We start from the raw sequence: 26206 nt of genomic DNA, 5'->3' as shown, positions 1-26206 counted from the left end.
TGATAAAGCCGGATGATCGAGGAATTTCTTGACAATATTTTTCCTCGCATCTTATAAAAGAATGCGTTCGATTTAATAGAGTGTTACGACCACGAAAACAGCTATTGAAGCAAACGTTGGCAGCGAACGTGGTAAAGACTATTTATATTCGAATAATATTTATTTCAAAAGGGATTACGATCAGAGTAAAATGAACAGCGACTTTTATTCACCTGCTTCGTCGGAGGGATAACAGGCTTTATCCGGCAACGCAATATTCGTTTAATGTTACCGCTCGAAACCGGACATTTCATGTGTAACAACGTGATCCTTAATCCCATATCCTCGCGTAACGATGCCGGCAACGAATCGAACTGGACGTAAACTTAGATTGACGCTGAATACTTACATTGGTCGGTTTGTCGAGCGCGAGAACAGTTAATTAGTTCGGAGCGTCGAGGCCGTCGAATTAATTGCAGGTGCCCGCGCCCTTTCAAGCTCCTGGCGTCACGGTTAATTACCGACAACGCGGCACTCTCTCCCTCTCTCCTTCTCTCTCTCTCTCTCTCTTTCTTTTGGTGCTCCGCGAAAAGGCGCTTAAGTCAGAACCCGTAATCCCGAACGGTGCACGCGATCCAGCGATTGGAGAATCGAAATCGTTCCGAATGGAATAATCGACGGACACGGGACTCCCATCGATCTCCATACAGCGAAAGGGATTTCGGATTATGGTAATCTTTGAAAGCGGCCGGGCTATTAATCCATTAACGAGTCACGGGGCGCGTCGACGATCTCAGAAATAAATCGGCCGGTTGGCCTAAAGGTTTACCATAACGATTCAGTCATGAAATTGCAAGGGCGACTCCACTTCATCGACTTTTAGTTGAAACCGTGCGCTCGGAGGCATTTCGTTAGCCGCTGATTGCTGCACTTTGTATAATTTTTACATTTCTTTCACTCATGCATTATGAATGGTTTGATATATTGCGCTCACCTGAGAGCGACCTCTTTGAGCGGGACGATCGTTGGAGTACTTTGGATTTAAAATCCTTTCGACTTAATCTCAATACAATTTTTAAAAAATTTCCCCGCAGTGGAGGGGATATTCGTTTTTCCTAGATTGTGCAGTTCGCGTTTTCTTTTATTAAAGCGTTATTGTATAGCATTTTCGCAGAATCAAAATAGTTCAAAATAGACTGGCGTCTGATTCATCGTCCCAGCCACTAAAAAAGACCGTACTCCACAGTTTCAGAACAGCGCAGCGTAGCGATGATTTGGCATTCGCTAATGACTGAGGAACGACCGGCAATGTCCTGTTTACCGGGGCATATGCACGCAACCAACGGACAGGGAGTGTACCGGGTTGATCGATGATCCTGTTTGTCGTGTAATTAATCCTAGGACGTTCCGCGCGACTATGCTCCTGCCGGGTGACGAACCTCGCGGCCGCAATCGAGAAACGTGCCGCGAGCAACACGAGCCTTCGTAAAACGAATTTCGCGATACGCGGGCACCGAGATAAGCTTAAACCGCAAGCACAGATGAGAAAATGACCGCGAAGCCGGCTAACGCTGTTATCGCAAAAAATGAACGGGATAGAGGTCTCGTCTCTCATACGGTTGCATCGATTCAACGGCTCGTCGACGACCGATCCGAAAAAACTATGGAGCTTGTCCGCCAGTTGCCTTCGGACTGTCGCAAAGAAACTTTAATCAACGGAGAAAAAGGAGAGAGAAGGAGATTGCTTGGTATCCATACACGGACCGAGATGTCCTGGCTTGATGAAACCGTTTTTTATACTAGCGGACACGTTTAATGCACCGTGATGCACCGTTACGCCAATGTAGCGAAAGGAGCTGTTTAATTTAATTATTTAGGATTTTAATTACACATTCTACTCTTATCTTCATATAGAATTACATCCATCTCGGTTGTACCATAATCTCGTAAACACCATGTATAAATAGGATTGTTATAACCACGTTCAACCTGTATAACAATTTACCGGGTACCTAATCCAACATAGTCTAGTTGTCAAAGGACAAAATTCTCAGACTATCTCAAAGAGGACATTTAATTGTAATAGATTCAATTATTTGGAGGACAGTTACTATCGCCAATAATGCCTTCGTCCACTCAAGGGTATTGCCATACCACTTAAAACACAAAGGGAATCACCGATGCACAGCTACTACAGCGACATTGACGAGGAGCAGATTGGGAATGTTTTAATTAATTAATTCACAAACTAGCTCCTTTGATCGTCGAAACCGAACGTCCCCTAAGAGGATATTAAAACGATGTTCCACTTGGTATCAGAGATTAATTTCGACTCCCTTGATTAGAGGTCGCGTATTTAACGATCTGAATCAAGTATTAGGAACAGATTAGAGGGAGTTTAACTGCCATAGCGTTGCACGCTAGTCTCTGGACGCTTTGGAAACTGTGCCTCTAAAAACCATGAGAGGCGGTTGATCGCGAGTGTGAGAACATTTATCTGCGCCGGGAGCGTCGTATGTCAGGTGCAAACATCGGAGGTGATAAACGATTAGGCTAGTAACGTCTCGCGGGAGCCGTAAGACGTTTGTTCCCAGCTGCGAGTTTTTGAGCTCGGGTTCGCCGACATAGATGCAGGCAATTTCTCTTGTTCGCCACGTGAGATTGGAATTTCAAAGTTTTGCCTGGGCCAGCGGACAACAGAGAGACGATTAAAGTTTTAACTGGATGCAACCATGACGCCTCGTAGCTTGTCAGACATCCTTGTCAGCGCACGTTGTTCGCGGGCGAGTCTTGTTTGGACGACAACTAGGGTCTCCCTATTCTAGTTACGACCTCGGAGAAAGTGGCTGTAATATTCTCATTGAAATTTCAGTGTGCTAATTTAATTTCTTGGTGACACGTTTCAGACCAACTTTACGATACATAATTAAACATTTCGTTCGGTCGTGCAACAAATTATGTAGTGCTTTTCTCTGACACACAAAAAGTGTATAAGAATGTCCACCATTATTGGTTCCACCAATTTACGAATTTAATTTATCCAAAAATTTGACAAGCAAAACATACACTGGTTGTTGTAGAAATAATAAATGGTTTGAAGGAGTTATTTAATTTTTAGTATATTATAGAAAAGTTAGTACCTTATTTCGTTGCTAAAAGCCTTATCATTTTGGCCACCAGTGTACAATAAATTTTGAAGACAAATTGGAAGTGGATGTTATTCTATTACATTTTCCGAACTGTTGTTTAGACCGAAGGATTTGTCATGTGTACAAATTTTTACTGAAATTTTTCAACCCTAACGTGAAGGGTGGTTTTAATTCGACATGAACTTTAACCGACATATAGAAGTCAAGTAATTCTGCGAGATGGATATGATACAAAAAGTTGATTAGAATGTTATGTCTCCCGCGAGATTATTTAGCGGCCGTGTTAACTAGCAGCTGAGCGGTTGAAATGCAATTACGATTTAATTGAATGCACGTCAGTTTCGTGCTCTGATTCGGTTTAATCTTCTGGCCACCTGTGTCACGCGACTAAACGCATTGTCCTTCGAGGACCAGTCAAGTAATTTCATTTGATGTCGGTTCTTCCCTGGACATTTGATCTTGGTCTTGTTCGCGATGAAACTCTTGCGCTCGTTCGTGACAGATCGCGTTCCTTTAATTTGCATCTCATTGTTACCTACGGTTTTTCCGTGGTCTCTGTATGACCCATCACATTATCCATTTTATTTATCTGAAGCATCACCGTCCGTGGACATTAATTATGCAAATACGTAATAACATGCGAAAACTCTTCTGGCCAGAGAGAGAGAGAATATTATTCTGAATTTCATAGAACAACTTACGGAAGATAACTTGAACAGAGTTTTATGGAACATAAGTTTTGATTAACTTTAAAATCATTTCCATGATTAATTGGACCACTCGTGTATATTGTTCTTCTCCTCTACGTTAAAATATAAGGTAGGCGAAATATGAGATAGTAAAATGAACCAGAAGAATTTAAGTGGATTTCTAACTTCATGACTGAAACAAAAGATTGTTTTAAAAAAATTTAACGGGGCTTTCGATGATGCGCATTCGAAGAGAATGACGTCCCCGTCAGTTCTAGAACCCATCGACGCGTGTTAACTTGAACCTAGTTTCAATTTAAATCTCCAATTTCGCAATTCGAACTGGGTCGAACAAATTAGAAGTGCCATGCGGAAGATCTATCGGGGACACCGATATCTCCGGATCTGGCTAACTATAGTTACAGATTTCTCTAACAATCGGGAAAATAACGGTCCCATGGTCCGACGGCAATTATTTACACAACAATGCCGGGATTTGCGAAAGACCAGCGAGCCCGATAACACGAAACAGAAAAAGAGGGGGAACGAAAAAACAAAACCGGCCGGATTTAATTGGCAGGGAACAAAAGTTAAGGCGAATGAGTTTTCGCTTGGCCGATAGAATGGAAATTCCACGCGTGGCTCTGGTCTCTCTCTCTCTCTCTCCGCGCAGATTTCATTCGCATCGTCAGAAGAGTCATTCGTTACGAAATGAAACCGTACGCGAAAAAAGCAACCGACGCGGGCACGGTGGAAGTGGAACGTTGTGTATCTCGAAACAAAGGCGTGCTCGATCCCTGGCCGACGGATTTTAGATCCGCGGAGGTATTAACACGACTCTAGGATCCACCTATTTTACGGCGACGTCGAAATCGCGAACGCAAACACTCAACGGCGACGAGAGAGGTGCAGAAACAAGCGAGACAGTGACGCCATCGTGAAAAGAGGACCAGCGGCGCACTCCGTCTGTCCGCGGAACGCGCGCCAATATTCGCGGATTTTCTTTAAACCGGTTCAAAAGAGTACCGGAGGGTGCGGAAAAAAAAACAAAAACGAAAGTAGAAGAGCTATTGATGGATGGGACGCGGAAACCTCCATTGCGCAGTACCGCACAGTGAGAAGGAACAATCTGACGGCGATCCAAAATCGATTTTGGGTTAAACTTTCACCCAGGAGACCAAAACTCGATTTTGCTGTAATAGTTGTAAATTAGAAGAACATTGATGTTACTTGAGAAAGAATTAATTGTACGTGATAAACTGAATTTTCTAATATTTCGTTTTCTTGCGCCTGATAATACTTATAACTAGACTGATCAAAAGAACCAGAAAATGTCAATATAATTATCTTCACTTTACCATAATTATTAGAAAAGAGGAAATTTCTAAATAGCTCTTGATTGTTGTAACTGAAGCCGAAAATGTCTATTTCGCATAAAAATCCGCGATCTGCTTATGACTATACACTCGTGATCAAAATGATAAAGCACCTCAAGATTTTTAGCAATGAACATTCATTTGTACATATATACACGTAGAAAATGAGGTACTAGTTTTTATATGATATACTAAATATTAAATAACTCGTTCAAACCATTTATTATTTCTACAAAAATTGAGTTTTAGTGTGGGCGAAATGATAAGGCACTTTGAATCTAAAATAAGAAAAGTATTAGAATTCAACAAAATTACACAATTTTTGGCAGTTTTAGTAATGCGTGGACTGCCCTTTATGTTGTATGTACCACTTCACTCATTCTTCTTGGTAAACTTCTATATAGAATTTTTTTATATACTTTTGATGAAAATTGCTGCTTTCAATTTGGAAACTGTACTGTACTGTCATCCACCATCTTGACAGTCTTCCCCAAACGTTCTCGATAATGTTTAGGTCCGGGGACCTTGCAGGCCAATTCAAAACCATTATATTTTCCGCTACAAAATAATTTTTTACTATGCGAGCAGTATGTGCACAGCTGCATTATCTTGCCGAAATATATATTTTCTGCCAGCAAATTCTGCGAGCATATGTTCCAATTTGTTCTTTAATAAAATTTAAGTAGCCAGCTCTCCTCCCCATATTATTACTGTACCACCACCACATTGTCGGCGACTAGAAAGCCTTTGTTCCTTTCTTAAATCATGGAAATAGTACGTGTATCCATCTGGACAAACCAAATTTAGTTTCTTTTTATCCGTGAATATAATTCGTTTCCACTGAGATTTCACGTCATATATGTATTTGAAATTTTGTGTGTGTGTGTGCAACGGTGCCTGATCATTTTGTCCACAGTGTAGATAGATGCTGCTGTCGAAAAATAGCGAACGAGTTGCGAATATCGCTCCTGCGAATCACCGAGCCACGCGAGCAGCCGGATTATTACTTTCGATTTTCATCCGGAGGTCAGCTTCGCGTTTCCTCCTCAAAGAATGGCCCGGGGGAAAAAGCGGCGATTCTCGATGAGACTGCCCATTACCCGTAGTCCTGTCGCACAAAGGTAACCCACCGCCCCTCCGTTCTCATTCTGTCCCCTTTTGTTGGGAATTTCAATTGGCAAAGCGCTGCGCTAAGAGGCTCCTACAATTTTCCTTACGGCCGCGTCGTTGGAGACAACGAGCCAGGCTAACGGGAATAAGGTCAGTTGATTAAAAAAAAAAAAGAAAAAAATGAAAAAGGAGGAGCAGAAGAAGAGGAAGGCGTACACTGAGAGCGAGTAAACGAGGAGCGTGACTATTCATATGGCCAGGTATATAAAGTTCGATCGTTCGGCTTACATATGCAGATCCGTTGAGTTGCTCCGATACTATGACCCAAATCCGACGGATGAATTTGTATTTCCACGCGACGATCAAACGTGCGTGTTTCGGTTGCTTTCTGCAAGCTCGCAATTCAATGTAGTGGTTCGACCAATTCAATAACAAGCTCATTAATACCGATTTGCGCAGTATTATCGACGCCGGTTATTTAAATCCTTAAAATCTACCTCTATGATGTTACGTTTCTTGACGTGTATAATTTCATATTTGACGTGACATCAAAAAATTGACTTATTAATAAACTGAAGTATAAAAGTTTGGAAGATCATTCTGAAGGGTTACGCTTTTAAAAAATCTAACAGAGAAATAGATTCTCGAATCTTTTTTGAATGCGAGTACCGGCTAAAACGTAACGGTACGCGTCAAAGAAGTTCCAATCTCTTCTCTAGTCACGAGAGTGCACTGCCCCTGCAGACTGCGTTTGTAAGGGAGCCCTTTTATGCAGCATAATTGCTAGGCCAATTGCGGCTGTCCCTGGTGCTGTTCCTCGGAAGAAGACACGCGTTTGACCTCGCTTAACGCGAATCTGGCTTAGCGGCCCGACAATGGGCACAAAACGCGTGCAGGGACCTGAACTTCCATAATTTTGCGAGTCATACGAGAGGAATTTCTCGGCGGAGTGTGATGACCTGCTCCCGACCACAATTGTATAATAATTCCACGCGTTTGAGCCACGGGACGTTCAAGATGCATACATTCATAAGAACCCTTGAAACAAGGATACATAGATTTGAAACACAAATGAGAGTAATGTATCGTTTATTTGCTGCCGCGAGACCGCAACGTCGAGCTAGCGACCTTTGAGTTATTGTTGCAGGAAGAGTGGTCCTTGAGGGTTTATGAAGTTCTGGCATTATTTGACATTTTCATGTGACGCTCCAACAAAAATATAAATTATTCGAGATACTTAAACTCGCGCGATGTATTTCCTCTTTCAATAAATTACAAATTCCACGTACAGAAAATCCTTGATCCAAGAGGAGCCGTTGGATCCGCGTTTTTCTCTTGTCGTATGCGTCAAATCTTGTAATCGAATTTTTCGCTTGTTTCCGGTGACAATACAGGTAGAAAATAAAGTATATAAAAAAGTTTTTTAAACCACGCTAATATTAAAATGCACTAAAAAGGAGAAAATAGTCTTTTTTCTCCATAAAATACCAAATCCAGTTAAATGATTAATAATATTTTTCCCCAAAATTTTAAGCAATTAGCTCAAAATATCTTCTGTTATAAAATTAGTGTCTGAATAGATAGAAAAATTTCATATAAATATCAATAAAATCATGACATTAGTGACTATAAAAATAAAAGCGTGGAGCGCTAAACTATATTGACGTAATCTTCGTGGGCGCTCCACGCTTTTATTAATAGTCACTAATGTCATGATTTTATTGAAAATATGAAATTTTTCTATCTATTCCGACACTAATCTTATAACAGAAGAAATTTTGAACGAATTGCTTAAAATTTTGGGGAAAAATATTATATAATCATTTCACTGGATTCGGTATTTTTTGGAGGACCAGGAAACAAATTATTTTCTCCTTTTTAGTGCATTTTAATAAAAGCGTGATTTTTAAAAAGTTTTTTTATATACATATTTTGTAGATCATGTAGTTCTACTATATAAAGTGTTTACGACAGCGAAAAGACGTGCAGCGATTACTGCATAATAAAATGAATCAAAGGTACCACGAAGCTGCACTCGGATAAGTACTCCTTTGACTTATGAATCGACAGGAGCCTCCAAAGTGTCGGGTTCCTCTGAAAAATCAAGGCGCTAGATTGGGGCCTTCCTCTACCGCAGAAGCTTCGATCCATTGTGATCGAGGTCGTTTATCAAACGCCGCTTTGAACGAGATCTCCTCGACGATAGAGAACAATCGGAAAATTTGTCGGGTCATTAGCATCGGGCGACGTGGCGTCGGACGGTCTGCTGCACAGGCCAAGTCTATCTGCCATTCCACCTGCCGTCCGCGTCGGCTGATTAATGGTATCACCGGCTTGCAGCTTGCAGTCGTGTTCCCCAGCCCGAGAGACGATTGCTATACCCTCCCTATAGGGAGCGTCTTTGGAAACGGTGAAAAAATCAGCGGCGAGCTATCAATTCATCGTCAAGTTTAATGACGACGAGTGTCCGTGATTCATCTTCGCTCGAGATCGCTTCGAAGCGGTCATAGAGGAAGTTTGAATCTCGAAATAATTGTTTATTGAATCTAGGCAGATTGAACAGGAAGCTTGTAGACTTCGCTGGTTATACAACATTAATCTTCACTCTGCGTATAGCGGGGTAACCACACCCCAGACTAATAAAAACGTACGTGAAAAGTTGCCGAATGGAAAATTTCCATCTCAGGAATGCTACCTTATGACATATTTCACATATGATTAAAAAACAGATTGAATTTATTAAATTTATTTTCTTTTTATTTGTAGAGAATTTAATATATTACATGAAGTTTTTAAATCTTTTCGTACCTATACCGTTTTGAAAATCAATAAAACTCCAGAAATACTCACGCAGCCTAAGTTTTTTCATTAAATTTTGCACAGAAAGATGCAGGGGGTGTGATCGCACCCCAGCACAGGGTTAAAGATCGTTGTGATAATATGACACACGAGGGACACATTAAGGTGCGAAAACGAGGGACGGATGAGGGTTATAAAGTTGTTCTCGTTTGAAGAATGAGCGAATTTCTAGAATACATAAAAAAACACTCGGGCAAATTTCGCTGACGTCGTAACAAACCGAAGGGGTTGCAACGGGGGTGATTATCGGTGCGTTTCCATCCCCCTGGGCGATCGCAATCGAAACACGGAGGATTTTGTCGGAACCCTCGCTTGCCCGTCATTACCGTGGCGAAAGTAGCGAATTTCGTGTTGAATGGGAAAAAGGGAGGCGAGGCAAAAAGAAAGAAACGCCGCGGGAAGCGGCTTGTAAATATGCAGGACGCAGTGTCCACGGGAATTCGTCATTCGGGTGCTGTACACACAATCTACATGTAAATTACGGCCAATCACCGGGGGCACCGCGCGTCGGTTGTCCCGATAAAAATCTCTGAGAAAGCGCCCACGAACTTTTACGAGATTTCCGCCACTGGTATCGAATATCGCTCGAGGGATCGTCGATACTGGTCCCGAGCACGCCACAGGAAATGCTATCGAGATTGAAGAGTATCGGCCGAGTATCGCGGCTGATTTTACGTATGATTGGATCGCAATATCCCGCAGCACAATGCCTCCCCCGCTCGCGATTCAGCCTACGAATCGTTTACAAGAAAGGGAGTTTCGATACTAATAACCGTGGCCCGCGATCAACGATCATTTCGATTGCATCCGTCAGCCGAATTGCCGCCGAAACGAATACTGTATTCCGTCGAGACGGAAGGGATTCCGCTGCGATCCAGTACGGTCGATTTGCAGATGAAAATTGGACCCGTGGCACAGTGGTTCGATTATTCTTGGTGCTAGCTGGACAAAACAATGTTTCCCGGTTTTATTTGTTACAACTTAAGTCAGCTTTGTGTTACAGTTTCAAAAAATGACGCTACTTTCCCCTTTAAACCATTCCAATAATAGTTTTTTAACATGTTCATTACAGGGGGGCTCAGATAAAAAATGTTTTCATTATATGTGAAGATATTAATTATCCCTTTGTTCTACTTCAATATAGTATAAAATTTTAAACGCGATCACTTCTTGAACAATGCGCACAATCTGACAACGTCTCCCTCATTGTCAAAGGTCCTGAAGATCAACAAGAACCTGAATTAAGTCCTGTAACACGACACCATACAAAGCAGCACGCGTTGTAAGCGTTGTAAACGCTGCCCGTGCGTGTGTCCCCGCACATCAAGCAGAAAGAGCAAACAAAGGATGCCAAAGCTGCGGTCTGAGTTGCAATCAAATAGAATTTCATTACAAGTTTCATCTGAGTCGGCGCCGTCTGCGGGAGCAATATCAACTGGCACGAACTGCCAGGTGGTGGAGGCATTAACCGTTTTGATACTCAGAGATTTGAGGCTTTCAAGGCTTTTCATGACACAGTTTCCACTGTTGAGGCTTTCCGGTGTAAACCGTGTCCTTTTCCTAATTGACCAGCTGACTGATCAATAGCCTCTCGTTCGATTGCAAACTTTCAATTGAAGATAAAGAAAATACGATTTGCAGCTCTGTATGAAGTATGTAGGTACATTCTGAAAATGTCATCAAAGCCGATCAACGTTGCAATGAGTGACAAAAATAGTCTATACAGTTCGATTAATTACTAATCTCACAATTGAAAGAGGCAGGGCCAGCTCACAACGTTTTCACTTCTGCTCGAACCAACAAGAAATTGTCATGCTTGCAAAGACACCAACTCCTTCGGAGGAAATGAAGTTCGTCAAGCAGGTAATAACATTTTCCACGGCCGGATGAAAAAAAAACGACCGTTCCAGATTGCCACTAGGCGTCAGCGCAAGAGATCGATAAACACGATTCGAGATCGGGACAGTAAGTACTTCAGGAGTCGTATGAGATGTTTCCGATGAAGCAGACGGGAGAAGCCACTCGATCGCGAGGCGGAGCTAATAATCCGGCTTTCTGGAAATGGCATTTGAAATTCCTCGATGAATATTCTTTCTGCGAAATCGACGAACGAAAAGTTCGAGAAAACCTTTTTCCTCTGGAAAGGGTAGTTAGCGGTGAAAATTTCGTCGAAATCGGATCATTGCGTCGTTGGCGGATTTCGATGAAATTTTCAGAATGTATACAATTCACACAGATCCACAAAACATATTTTTTTTCGCAGTTTCTATCAACTACAATTTTCTTGAAATTTCTAGTGGACCAGTCATGTGGTTCACTTTTTAAATAAGTTTGAAGATTGACTGTAGACTAACAACACAAGATTTCATCATACGGCGATTCTCTCGAGATGTAGCAAATTCCAAAGCATTTATTCGAGCAATGCATAGGTCAGAAGAATCCGTAAATATCCACAAAAAAGTCAACTAACCATCATTTTCTCCAATTTCTCGAGATTATATCTTGGATCAGCGAGTTCCTCGAACTTCCCCGTATCCGTCGGTTAAAAAAAAACTGCATTACGTAGCGAACTTCGCCCCCATTTCCGAACTTCTCACGTTTCCGCTCAAGGGACCGACTTATTCGTTCTGGGAACTTGAACGAGACTTCCAGTTAGCCGGCATAACCGCGACATGGTCGCGAACAGCTGCGCAGAAAACTGCATTGTCGGGCCACTGTTTCGAGAAAGAACGACGCCTAAGCAAAAGTCTCAAAGACGTATTCAACCGGACAAGGTCTGCTCCCGAGTAATTGCGGGGGCGGTTGATAAGGCCGCGTTTTACAGAATCTTTTGTCATTGTGAATTCTTGGTAAAAATAATGGCCGGACGAAGCCAGAAAAAGGGCAGATATTAAGCAGACACAAAGTCAGGTTGGAGTCTGGTACATCCTGATTAATGACCGGCCCGTGGAGAATGTCGGGACAGGAAATTGAAGCCCGGGAAATATGACGTTCGCGGAGACCGCTTTGAAACAAGTCAAAATAAAAACGTACAGTAAGACAAAAATTTGGAACAACATATACATATGTATAATGAATAGTCTTGCAAGTTGGCAGCAATGACAATAATACGATACAGAAATCTGTGATATTCCTTTCATTGACAAATAAAAGTCAAGCAGAGTTCTGTTGCACTAACGAACACGCGATAAAGTGCACAAGAATTTCAACGAGGTACCAGTATTGTTTTATTTAAAGGTTCTTAAGGCGCAAACAGTTTTGTTTCGAAGTATCTCTGCGGCTGTGAGACGCAGGAGCATTTGCGTTAACGCGATGAATACTGCGCGGAGAGATAATGGTGGTGTGCAACGTTTGCGTTGAATAAATTACAAGATAAAAACATTTCAGAATTTCCTTTGATCAATCCTGGTACTTGCGGGTGGACGGGATCGTCGAAGCGGTTCGAAAATACCCAAGAAACTCGTTAGCGTGGGTAGAGGTGGATTTAACGAGCCGTTATTAACGAAAGGGCCAAGCGGTAAGTGGATAGAATCTCAGTTAGCCGAGGTTAAATTGCTGTCGGTGGAATTCGCCGGTTTTCTTCGCATTTCGATTACTGTATTGTTAAGTTGGACCAAATGCGTCATGTGACGCATTGTTAATGACAATGCGATGCGTTCATTAGTTTATAGCGTCGCGAGCGGTGTGATTGATAGCTTCGTGGGAGAAAACGAAGCTCGGTAATTGTTATATGGGGACGATAAATTATGTCGGCCGGAGTGACAGATAACCAGCTGAGGTAGGTCCGTGGGAATCCGCGCGCACCATTTCGCCTTAATTCGCCGTCAGAATTATTTCGTTACACTGGGGAGCGGCCTATTTGTCAAGTTTACGGCTCGGGAGCCATCCACCCCCGCCGCGGAACCCCTATTTACGGTAGCATCGCAATTTCACACAAACGGGGCGTGGGTTCAACGCTAAGGAATTAGTTAAATCTGCGGAAAAGTGCGCTAATCATCAACCAGCCAATCCGCGTCCGGCTCTCGACGTTCTATGCATTTTAATCGTTGGTTAATGTCGCTGGATATTTATTCACGGCTAAGTAGACCTTTGCAGGATCGTTGGCGACTGGGTAAGAGAAACATTCGTGTTTAAAAATAGTACCGTGAACTTCAGTTCAGCGAGACAAGGAATTCCTTTGCGATCTCTATAGAAAGACAGCGGTTTATTCGAATTCTCGGGTGTTAATAGGTCAAATTATTGAAATGTTAGAATTTTAGTCCGATTGATTGCAAATTTAGGGTAAGATCGGAAGAAATCGAATGTCGAAAAATAAGAAGCACTTTATCAGCGACACAGAGCGAGGTGAACTGCATTAAACGTGTCTGCACTTGTTCCGCAGTCTGTCGTTGGACCGACGACCGTGGACGAGTGTCTTCGCGGACGATCTTTGAAGTTTGTTCCTTGGTAGGCGACTTCGTTTCGCGGCGTGAGGCCGACGAGCACTCTCATCATCGTCAAGACCGCTTCCCTCACGAGGGAGAGACGAGAGTAGCGCGTCAGGAACGACAAGGAATGTTGGGTACGTCGCGAGTATTGGGAAACGGGGCGTGCACAGGCTGTGCCACGCGCGACTCGTATTTAATTAAAACACCAGGGAGAAACTCCGTCGAGAGCGAAGCTTCCTGGTCGGATGGTTCCTTGGATGCCCGCCGCCTAGGCAGTAGCTAGTGCGAGTAATCATTTTAAGAAATTTACCTTCCGAATAATGAAATACACATTACCATTGTACTTTGTTGGCACAAGGGTCAGCCAAACATTAACCGGATTTCACATTGGACAACAGTATAGTTGCTCTTATCTAGAGAAGACGAAGTGGAATCTTATGTGCTTATGTACTGTAAATAATCATGGATAAAAGTTACTTTGATATGCTCTAAGAGATGCTTTAAAAGTTACTCTGTATCTCGAGTACTATTAGTCATTTTTACTAGAACAATTAGGTGGTTAGATAGCGAAGGGGATGCTCGACAGCATCATTGGCAAAAAGAATTCTTATAATCGTTAAACAAACAGAGGTAATAAATTTATCAGCGTATTGTGTCCAATAAATTAATGCGAATATCTAGAGTAGTATAGGCACTTTTACTAAAAAATTAGATGGTCAGATATTCAAGGGAGTGCTCATCGACATCGTCAGAGAAAAGAATTGTTATAAACATTAAACAGTCAAAAATAATAAATTTATCAATGATTACTATAACGGCGATCGAAATGAATCGAAATTAGTTGGGGAGGGAGTTTATTATAGGAGAATTAGGGGGGGGGGGAGTTGCGCAGTGCGCAACGATCGCCGAGCGCGCGCAGTCAGTCGGGCCGAGGATTCCGACAGGAGCGGTCCCACTTCGGGACCCAGGAGTCCAAGAAAGCTAAAGAAAAATGTAATTTTCATTCCATAGTTTAGACAACATGGATGGAGATGTAGATTGAAGTACACGCATGACAATACATATAGAGATCAAGATACATTCAACGATGTATGAAGGTCAAGACGCGGCTTGAAGAGTATAACGCGCCTAATACGTGTATCAAGCACGTACGGACTTGACTTAACGTATACGTAAGTACGCGTAAGCCCCGAACGTGTGAAATTACGGCTTCTGTGTTGTATAAGTCGCGCGCGTACTAAATTCTGTAGGCTGTAGCTCAAGCTACATTAATTACGAATGGAAATGGCTATCTCGGACGTGTGCTTTATCCTAGTCAGACGACGACTCAAAGGATATCTTCAAAGGCGCAGAAACGCATCAAAGATACGAAGTTATTCGAAGAGGTAAAATATAGTTCTATTAAACTGTTATTGTCGCCGGCGGGACACACAGTTCCAGGGTTAATGTCGAAGCGAGAGGAGACCCAATTTGCGAAACCTTGCTTCCAAGCGCGGCCACCAAGTTCTGAATATTCAATAAATCCCGGTCCCGCGTGGAGCAGTCTTTGGCACAAGTCCTGAACCTATTACCTATGGCCGCGTAACGGAGTTACAATGTGGGATTCGCGAGAACTTAAAAGGGCGTCCGAGATTCTTCGAGCAAGTTGGACCTCGTACAATCCTTTTTCTGACTCTGTCCTTGACCCCACCGCGAGAACATGTATAGCACCTTGGATTTATGGAAAAAGAACGTCCTAGACTCGTCGACGACGTACATCCACGTGTACCACTCGTAACGCGGCCACGGAATTCTTCTTTATTCCATCGTTTCGGAGACAATACCTGCGCATTCCTGCGCCCTGCACTTCTAAATGCCAAGTTCGTTGTGCTTGGAAAATTCGCGGCTATGTTATTCGCAGACCTATAGCAATTCCAGCAAGAGGGAATCCTTGGAAAGCTCAATCAGCTTGGAATCTCTGATTGCAGGACAGGCCGCCGGCCAAGAGAAAATGTAATAAGAACGCGCCCCGCGCAGAGAAATCCGCTCGACCCAATGTGCACGTCACTGAGACGTTAAACTTTTCTCCATGATGCTACAGAATTTTAATATCGACGATTTCTATCGTCATATAATTTTTACAAGTGGCAATCTGAAACTGAAGAGGATCGACAGCACTGCTGAAGACAAGCCGGAAGAAGTCTCTCGCACAGTTATGAAGTGGTTAATAACACGCATTGTCGGAGATGTTGTAATTTTGCAGGAAGCGAAAAGGAAACGCGCAGCAATAAAGATGATCGGGATTCGACGGTGGTTCGAGAATGTGCAGCTGTTCCCTGGAAATCGGAAGACCAGCGCTCCCGAGATTTCTAGGTCATTCCCGATACATAAATGCCACTAACCGGAGGGAAGGAAACTATTAACGAAATGCATCCTCCATCGGCGATCGATTGGTAACTAGGCGGAGAAGAAGCTCCGCGATTCGCTGTGTATTACGTCCGTGTCTGTTCCGTGAAATCCGCTCATCCATCAGCAATTAGCAATTACCATAATTCAGCCAGGAAACTTCCTTTTCGAACTGGGAAATGGCTACAATCTCCTGCCGCAATGCACGATTATATGGGAAATGAATCGTGAGAAAAGGATCCACGCTGGGGTATTGTCGCTAGAGCGTGAGATTGCGAAAAAAAGAAATTTCTGATGAACTGAGCGAGCACGACAACGAAAATCGCGAAACATTTAAACTATTTTAATAGGCCGGGTAATTGGCGAAGGATTATACGAAAATCCGAGTACACGGCAGAGAATCGTCTCTAATACGATGCTGCCAGTTATACATGTAATCCTATCAATACGGTTGAGTGGTGTGAAATGCTTTCATACTGCTGTAACCGAGTTATATAAGATTATGCAGTGGAATTTTAATATTTAATAGGCCACCATCCTTTTCCAGAAATTATTTAGTTTAAACCTCTTCACTTCTGTCGCTAAAGAGACTTGAATCAGTGTTGTTATGATTAATTTACGAGACCTATCAATACGATTGAGTGGTGCGAAATGCTTCCATATTACTGTGACTGAGTTATACTGGTATAAGATTATAGAGTGGAATTTTAATATTTAATAAGCCACCATCCTTCTCCAGAAATAATTCGTTTCAAACCTCTTCACTTCTGTCGCTAAAGAAACTTGAATCAGTGTCGTTATCATTAATTTAAGAGACCTATCAATCAGCTCGCGCTTTAATCATGTGTTGGGCGACGACAACGTTGCGGAATGAAATTCTGCAGAGAAGCAACTCAGGATCGTTGACAAGAACTCTGCGTGACGTCTTTGGAGCTGTCGTTAAAGAGGCATCCGTAACTCGGTTCATAAGCGCAGACAGTTAATTAACATTAGCCAGAGATATAATTAGTATGGGGATCACGTGGAGAGCTCACGTTGTGTTATTCCGAGGCTGGAACAAGAAGTTCGTGTTTAATACCTCACGAGGCTCTGATTACGAATGAATTTATTTATGACTCGCAGCGTCTTAGGCGAACGTTACGCAAGAGACACGCAGTTTGAATAAACTTCCGTGAAATGCGATAGAATTGCCTTGTAATCGCTCGCTAACTTCGAACTAGAGAAAAAGGAAGCTTGAAATTTACCCAGTGATAACCAGCTAAGTTTTAATCAGAGTTTAATCCGTTGGCAAACTTCATTGCGTGTGGTTGCTATGATACTAATAAAATCTCTATTCTGCTTCGCTACAGTAGCACGTTTGCTGTCGAATGAATATGAAATGTCAACGACGAGGGACCTCGAGTGTGTCGAAATGAAATTTCGTGATTCTTTTATTATACGCTTAGAATTATCGGTGATTTATCAACAAAATATTAATTTGAAATTATAAAAACATTATTAAGATCATACTGCTGATTGCACCATTAATGTTTTCAATATTCCTTCCAGTAATAAATTCCTAAAATGTATGAATTGAATCATCAAGTCATTGTTGTACGTAGATACTTTCGGACTGATTCCATATTAGTTACTGTTTAATTGCAAGAACTCCAGAGCGAACTAAAAACGTTTTAGTCGACATTTTATTCCGAAGTAATTTCCTCGGATGGAGTAGTACTCGGCAATCAAACGGGAGATGTAAAAGGGTCAATTCCACCAAACGAACTTGCTTCAAAGTTCTTCAATCTGCAGCGAGAATTGATCGAGCTATTCTCCTCCGCGTAAGAGACTACGGTTCCGAAACTATCTATTCTTCCGGAAGATCAGAAACACATTCCGCGGTAGGTATCGTTATCGAATCGACGAATACAAAGCTCGTTTAGGGAGGAATTCGAGCGAACGTTCACGAGGCGATTATAAAGACATCACGCGATATAAGTTTAATTGGCACTCGTGGGCCTGCTTGTTCCAATTAACGGGAATCCGCGCCGCGAGTCCGATCGACAGACAATTCGCGGGCGACAACGGTTTCCGCGAACAATGGACGGCATTTCGTTAAAACGAGGCGAGAGAAGAGACGGCCAATGGCCCGGGCCGCTCTTCCGTTTTCGAAACAGTCTCAAGAACTTCCAAGATTGCCTCGGCACGAGTGCCACGAAGCCTTTTAATTTGGCACAATGGCATGGAGAGCCGGAAAACGCGGAAACTGGCCGACGAAGACGTAAGAGACGCTGCCAGTGATTAGTTGGCCAGAATCCCATATATCCGACACACTTTCTGCTATGCCGCTTCCTTCCTACCTCCCTTGCACTCGCATCTTCTCGGAATTAAATGCCTGCTCCTCAAAAACCACTCTCCGGATACTCACCTGTAACAGAAAACGAAATAAGCAAGATTAAGGATTGTTCGATCGTCCGTTGGGAAATATAATTTTTCTTAACACGTATTTGCATAACATCGAGATGCCAGTCGTTGACGTAATGTTACGGAGGATATTTATGACACGAAGCGAATCGTTTTTCATGCATGCGCCGACAGGAATATCGATGCCACGTTGATTCCGTGATTGTGTAACAATTGCTTGTGTTAGAAACGTTCCGTAAGGCTGGTTGTCAAGCTCTTCTTTATTCGGTTTTAATAGAAATTCATTTGGGTCAGGAGTAAAAACTTTCGGAATGATGTACGTCTTAAAAAATATCGTTTGTTAGAAAAGAACTTTGTTATCGACCTTTTAATACTGTTGATAGGTACATATGTTATTAAAATTCTAGAAAGAATTTTTCATTTGCATAACGATTCGTAGAGTGATAATACCACTACCACCACTAACAATACTACGTTATCAGAGTATACCAGAAAATATTGGTTTGGGTTCGTAGCGTTTGTAAATTAAAATTGAAAGCTAAAATGCAGATATTCATAGATTTATAGATTATTCATAGATTTATTCAATAACATATTTTCCATTCTGTTCTATTACTTTTTACCATTTTCCAGGTAACTTCTCGTGTTATTGAATAAACATGTATGAATAAATACCTTAAGTTGATCTTCGATTCTTAATTTGAAAACGCTACGAACTTTCTGTCCAACCCAATAACTTTCAACTTGTCGCAGTATAAAAAATAATATTTTTCAATCAACTTTTTTCTCTTTTCCCATCACTGTATTTTATTATTACCAGTGGCTAAACCGTTGCATAAGCGACATATATGTGCGGAACACTTTTCCTCCTAAATTGAGATGACTTTATTGCATATTTCGTACAGTCTAAACAGAATTTCCATCAGAACTTTCAGTATCCCGATGAAGAAATAACCCGGCTGGGTAGATAGGTGTTGGGTTATGTAGGCGTAATATACTACACTCGAAAGCGTAAATAAAAATAGGATATCCGGGAAGGATATGCTTGGGGGCGTCAAAAGAATCTCTCCCTATCTCGGGAAATAGGTGGTTGATCCACTTTTCGATAAACGTATCGAGCAGAGAGTTCCATCTCGGAAGCGGAATAGCTCCTTTCGGGAATTACACGGCAGCCACCGATCATTTTTAACTGTCGCAAGAATTTATTGCGAGACACACGAGTGGAGGTCGCTAGTTCTTCGGTACAGTCTCACGGGGTAATATACAGCTACGATAATCACCGATTCTTACGTAGTAGCTTCGGTAGAATGCAATTCCCACTGAAATACTTCACACGGATTTTTTTGTCCACCGACATTTCTGATGGAGAAGTGGATATAATCCACAAAGTTGAAAAATGAAATTGAATTGGACAAATTTTTAAAGAATTGTAGAGACAAAAGATCCGTTTTATTCAACGAAAAAATTTATTTTGCATACGTATCCGCAGTCTAGAAATAAACAAGACACGAATTACTATAAATATTTAAAAAACGTCCAAACATAATATATTGAAAGAAATTGAATAACTTATTTATTTTTAATGTACCTTTTATGCATAAAGTTATGTTTATTAAAGAATACGCAATTTTACCCTGTACAATATTTGCCTATCTCTGATACATTTCAAGATACGCGATCAAACATGCTTCCTACTCCACCTTGTGGGTTGTATCCACCCCTCGAACATGACTGGTGGTAGTTACAAAGAGGTGTCAAATATTTTTCTGGGATCTAGCTTTACCCAAGTCATTGACGGCTATCACTTCGTCACGTCCTTTTGTCAATGTGCGGGACAGGCGCCCGGTTTTCCTAAAATCGCGTGGAGCCGAAACTGCTTGAAAGGGGTAGGGAAGGGAAAGGGAGATGTACGAGAGACAAATCGTGTATGCGAAGCGAACGACGAGGAGTGGGTCTCGAGTGTTTCAAGTTGGCAAGCCGCGAGGCAGCTTCGGCGCTTTCGCGGCTCGAGTGCCACGAAACCAGTGGAAAAGGCTTCAGCTCCACGCGGTAGGGGCGCCCGTTCGCCTCGAAGAAGCCAGACCAAAGTCAGCGATTCCTATCCTCGCCGCAGAATAGCGACTTATTGCTCTCTATCGGGCGGGACCGCCCTCGAAATGACCTCTGAGCTTCAGCGCTCTCCTTCTTTTCCCCTTCAAGCCCGAGCGTTCCAACATCTGTTCCAATCGTCGTGATCCGCTCGATACACCGATAAAAACGATACCGAAAGCACCCTCGAGCTTTATTTTCAGTCGTCACGTCTCGCGGGTCGTTAACACCGATCCGTGGGTCGTGCGCGATTCTTGCTCAATCCTGCCACGGCCTTTGCCAGGGCCACCAATGTATCCAAGTGCATACAGTGGGACGGAAATATCTATAGGATATTTCGAAAATTCTTTTTGCTTTTAACCCTCATCTCAGTCCCTAGCGAAATAGGTTATACTATTATGTCATTTGTAGGTAAATTTGCCCGAAACTTCGTGACTTATTTTTTCAATGTGAAACAAATAACCGAGAAATCTAAAGTGTAAATGTTAACTCATCATTAGACTGCGGATCGTTATGCAAAATAAAAAATGTTCGCATTGATTTCAGTACGCAGGAGCCAAATATAAATTGTATTCTGCTTTGAATTATCCTCTTAAGCTGAAACTAATACATTGATGTCCTCAAATCTTTTTAACATGTCCGCTGCCTTAAATTGTACGTGCCCATTTTTATCATAGATGCATAAAATCCGCAGTCTAGTCATCACTTTTAATAAAGAAACGTCGAAAAATAACTGTTTACCTTGGTATTTTATTGATCTTCTACCACTGCGTCAATTTGACACCGAGGGACAGGTTCAACTAAGACGGAAGTTATTTTCCGCGGGTCTGTATCAGAAATTTGAAAAATACGCTTTACAGATTTGCATCAGTTATGCACATTCTGAATAGTTCATTGAGATCTCCCGGGCAAGTGATTATTCGACAGATACCTTGCATAATCCATCGGCAAGTTCAACGTAGCTCTGAAACGTACATTGTCATTCATGAATTTAAAGGACTTATCGAACTTTGAAACAAGAAATCTTCCTCGTTAAGAGGAACAAGGTAAGCCCGTTATATGCCCATGGAAAAGTTACGTTAATCGAAAACTGTGAGATCATTCAATAACGCGGACCAGTTTAGTATCCAGCATCATGCATGAACTTAACAAACACTTTGATTAATAAAACATTCCGAAAGACCACCTTATTTTTCCCAGTTGGATTGGACATTTGACCCAGTGTGCTGGGCGAACATGAGGATTTCCTTAGATTATAGAGAGACCGTCTCTTTATTTTTTTACGCCGTTTGCGCTGCGAGAATCCGACAGAGGAAATGCACCTTGCGTAAACACGCTCCAAAGGACACACAGTGCAAATACACTTCCACGAGTTCCGTCCGAAGAAAATTTCTCGAGGAAGCTTTCCACGAGTCGCGAGCAGGCAATCGATCATAATCCCACCCTCAACCAAGGACGACGGAACTTCGATAGAATTTCCAGGGAGTCTGTGAGAGCACCGACCTGATATCTGTACCCTCTCCTGTATCCAGAGGTATCCCGGATTCCATTGGCCACGATGTTCGACTCCGATAAGCTGGGAATCGAAGATGAGTCGCCGGGAACTGTTTGCGAAGGGTGCTGTTTGTCGTACACGTATGTGTGCGAACAACTTTTGTTCTCAAAAACACCAAGCTGTTATGTTAACGCTTACCTAATCTTTAACCCTTTGACTCCAGGTGCTGTCTCGGTCGAAGCCATTAGCATTTTACTACGCGAAATTTGCATGTCGATCGTCTCATCTACTAATGTTTCACATAAATCCATTAAATCCGCAGTCTAATGGAAATGCATCGAGAGAACATATTTTTTACGTTTATCGAAAACCAGAATACTTTGATGAACACGCTTCGATAAAAAGTGGTCAAACAAATTCACTTGTTTGCGCGCATGTTCCGATAGAAGTTGCATCAAATTCCACAAACGCACATTCGAATGTTGTATAAATTGAAACCGTATCTCGCTTTGACTGGCCGGTGTGCTCCTAGTATTACGCAGTACGTATATCAATGTTTAATTTGAAAGATGCATCGGAAACGTGCGGAACTTCTTGTCGACTTTTCGTCAAATGATACAGTACGATTAATTCTCGTCTGACTGCTGTTCATTTGCACAGCAAACGTACTCCGAGTAATTACGCTTCGAATGGAAATTAATATTACAAATTTAGATAGCTCTCGTTTTACCGAACATCTTGGAGAACGCGGGTTTACAAACAACGTCTAATGCACAAGTTCCGCCCAGCTCGGCACAAACAGTGATCTAAGATTATCAAGGACAGGAGAGATACCGGACTGTCATGATAATTATTCCGATACACGCCCCAATTAGCAACTCTCAGAGTAGCAATGCAACAGTCCTGCACAGCACGGTCGATCAGCAATATACATAGGATCTCTTAGCGCACAATAGCTGTCTACGTTCACACAATACTCGTGTTCCGGAAGATGTGATCCGGATAAACGTCTCCGGGCCATGGTGCAATCTTTATCCGAGTCGGTTGATACGCACGATATTAAACCTAAGAATACGATACGCCCATCTTATTCACCTTCTGTGAAAAATTCTCAAAAAAATTATTTACTGTTATTAATTATTGTACAAATGAAACATTTGTGCGAACGTTTTCTGTATATTCAATTGCTCTTGGACAGGACCCTCGTGACAGAGTCGCCGGATTAAAGCTTGTGTGCCCACTCTACCTTCCCCTTCGACGACGCTATTCCCCACGCTATCGCCCGGTCAGCGTTTCGTCTCTGTCGTGCATGTGTCCGGTGGTACTGGCAGAGAGAGGACAACTTTTCGCGATTCTGTCTCGGTATTTCTGGAATTAACCCTTTGCACTCCGAACTATTTTTCAATTTTGTTGCCAACTCCCTACTAATTGAAGTGTTTTATTTAAAATTTGCTTCAAAGGACATTTAGTAAAGAGTTATAATTAGTTAACTAATTATTAGACTGCGGATTTTATACATTTACGACAAAAATGGGGACGTACAATTTAAAACGGTGGAGGTATTAAAAAGATTTAAGGCCACCAGTGCACTAGTTCCACCTTAATAAGACAATTAAAAGAAGAATGATATTTTTATTTGGCTCAACAATTATTTATTTCGCATAAAGATCTGCTAATTATATTAAATATAGCTCTATCAAACTTTGTTGCAATTTATATTTGCGGAACTTATATTTATTTTAACTAAAAAATAAGACAAGTAAATAAGTAAAGGAATAAGCAAATACATATATGAACCCGTTTTAAGTACATTTTTCTTTCTCTGATGTCGAGTCACACTCGACAAAGGAGTGCAAAGGGTTAATTCGTGTGCGCGAAACTTTGCCGACAGCAACATTTTCTATCCTCGAAATGTGGGGTAACAGTATTGAAGAATTCAGTTGCTCTTGGACAGGACCCTCGTGGCAGCCCATGGCTCGGTACAAAGTCGCCGGACTTGTGTCCCCACTCTACCTTCCCCTTCTACAACGCATCACGTGACGCGTATCGTCTCTGTCGTGCATGTGTAATGTGTACTGACAGAGGGAGGGTGACCTTTCGCAATTCTGGCTCGGTATTCCTGGGGTTAATTCGTGTCCGCGAAACTTTGCAGAAACGGGACAGTACAAAGGCGAGCCGCTGCATCCATATTTTCCGAGGAACAAGAGCTGAAGTGCTGCGACGAGTATCAAAACCGGCGTCGAAAAATAACTCTCGAGGAGACAAAAAGGTACCGCGACGGCCGAGCCCGTCAAAATATTCGATACATATTCAGCGGATGCATTATGCGGATTTGCATTCCAAAGACAAAAGGGTCGAGGGCCGAAAGTGGTTGTTCCGTCACGAGCAAACAGACCCGCGCCGACTTGGACGAGCTTTCGGTGGCCGTTGCCAGGTGGCCGACATTAGCGTTCTAACACACTTCGTCGAATTTATGATGGATCCGCGATCGATAGGAACCCCGGAAGCGGGTTTGTTAAACGACGCAAATCGTGGGAAGCGGCCGCTATACCGCATTGCGAGACCGCATTACCGAGCCGAACAACCTGGTAACGCCCATAATTCACAGCCTTCTATAAGCATCGCACCGCTGCGCTGGCTCCCGTGCACGATATCTCCAGTTGTAACGACGTGTTGGCGAGGCGTGCCGAACAACCTATATCCTACATCCCTCTCTCGTTCAATCCGACCCTGCGCGCACCCACGCACACTGGCGCGACCTTATAGGAATGTTGGACATTCGAACGAAAGGGTATAGCCGGAGAAGATTGTCGAAAGTCCCCCCAAACTAAATTGTTTTGTAGTTTATTTGATTTCGGTCCTGTATAACAAGTTTCAAGTCGATACCCCTACCGCAAGGGTAACCATAAGGTCAACATGGTTTCAGCGAATTGTTTCTTCCGTTCCGCTCGACAAAAAACTTAAAAAAAAAATTCATAAACATTCTACCTAACAGCACACGCGCTTGTGAATTTTTTCCAAATTTTTTACTGCAACATCGATTTTTAAGAAACTCCAGAATTATATTATATTCTCCGATGACCGTGTGTATATTATTATCGCAGTTGTGTCTTATTACGATTATTAATGTGTATTTCTTCAGATTCTTCGGATTACGCAAATATTTAAAGAAAAAACATGGAAAATCTCGAAAAATCTGAGAACGTTCATCAGAGGAAGAACGAGTCAACAGCTTCCGTTAAAGTCGACAATTTTCCCGAGCAAGAGGGATCTTTTCCAGACGAGAAAATTTAGATTCGGACAATCACGGAACCATAACATTGTAATCTCGGTGCGGCATCGTACGCGATACTATTGATCGCGTATAGCACGCGTGTATCGCTCGCTTCCGCATAATCCTCGTCGAGATTACGAGCCAAAATCGATAGGGGTTGCCGGATACCGTTGAAAACATTGTATGTATGTCGTCGAGAAACTCCTCTCGTTCTCGTAAATATCCTCAGAAAACCTGTCGGGGAAAAAAGGGCGTCTGGTTTGCGAGGTCAGTCGCGGAGGAGACTCGAGTTTCGAAAGCCGACTCGAAATTCGGAGGGCAGATTCGGGAGAATGTTGCGGGGAACCGGGGAAGAAAAGAGAGGATCGCGAACTTGGTCGATTGATTCGCGACTTTCCATATATGTATATCTCCGCAAAATTGGGCCAAACAAGTATCGATGGCGCGGCAGAAAATTTCGCAGCGAAAACGTTCGGAAGCCGAGAGCTAAAAGCCGCGGCCCAATTCCGGCTCTATCTGGACTGATCGAGTTAAACGTCATATCAAAAATGATTTGTTTCGCCGGATTCGGCGCACTCCGAATGGAAAAGCATGACGCAGATTTCGAAGCCGGTTAGAAACGGGCTGGAGGCAGTAGTGGGTCACTGGAAACCACCGAAGGAATTAACTGCTCCGCGCTTTTGATCTCTCAAGACAATAGATAGAACACGCCGCAACAAAGCACCGAGTTTTTATCTGTAAAACTTCGTGAAGAGCTGTCCCTGTGCGTTCTTCATTTTTAATATCTTTTTGGATCGATCATGGACGCCCTTGGGATCTCGGCAAATAGTTCGCTGAGAGATCTAAGATGTCGGATGATACTGCAATGATTACACTCAGGATTTTATGCGTTTATGAAAAAGTAAGTGAAACGGGGAAGAGTAAAAACCTCGCCATCGCAATGACGTAGCTGAGAACTTTGCAGAGTTTCGG

At 42.5% G+C, this 26206-nt stretch overlaps 1 protein-coding gene across 32 annotated transcripts in view; it reads right to left on the bottom strand.

The window, feature by feature from the left end:
• LOC143221949 (uncharacterized) overlaps window positions 1-26206 on the bottom strand; it is a 291787-nt gene that overhangs the window by 49999 nt on the left and 215582 nt on the right. The window lies entirely within an intron of this gene.

Source organism: Lasioglossum baleicum, chromosome 3 (assembly GCF_051020765.1).
Source record: "Lasioglossum baleicum chromosome 3, iyLasBale1, whole genome shotgun sequence".
NCBI classification, from domain to species: Eukaryota; Metazoa; Arthropoda; class Insecta; order Hymenoptera; family Halictidae; genus Lasioglossum; species Lasioglossum baleicum.
Note: the sequence above shows the minus strand (reverse complement) of the source record. Positions and strands in the feature narration are given on the sequence as shown.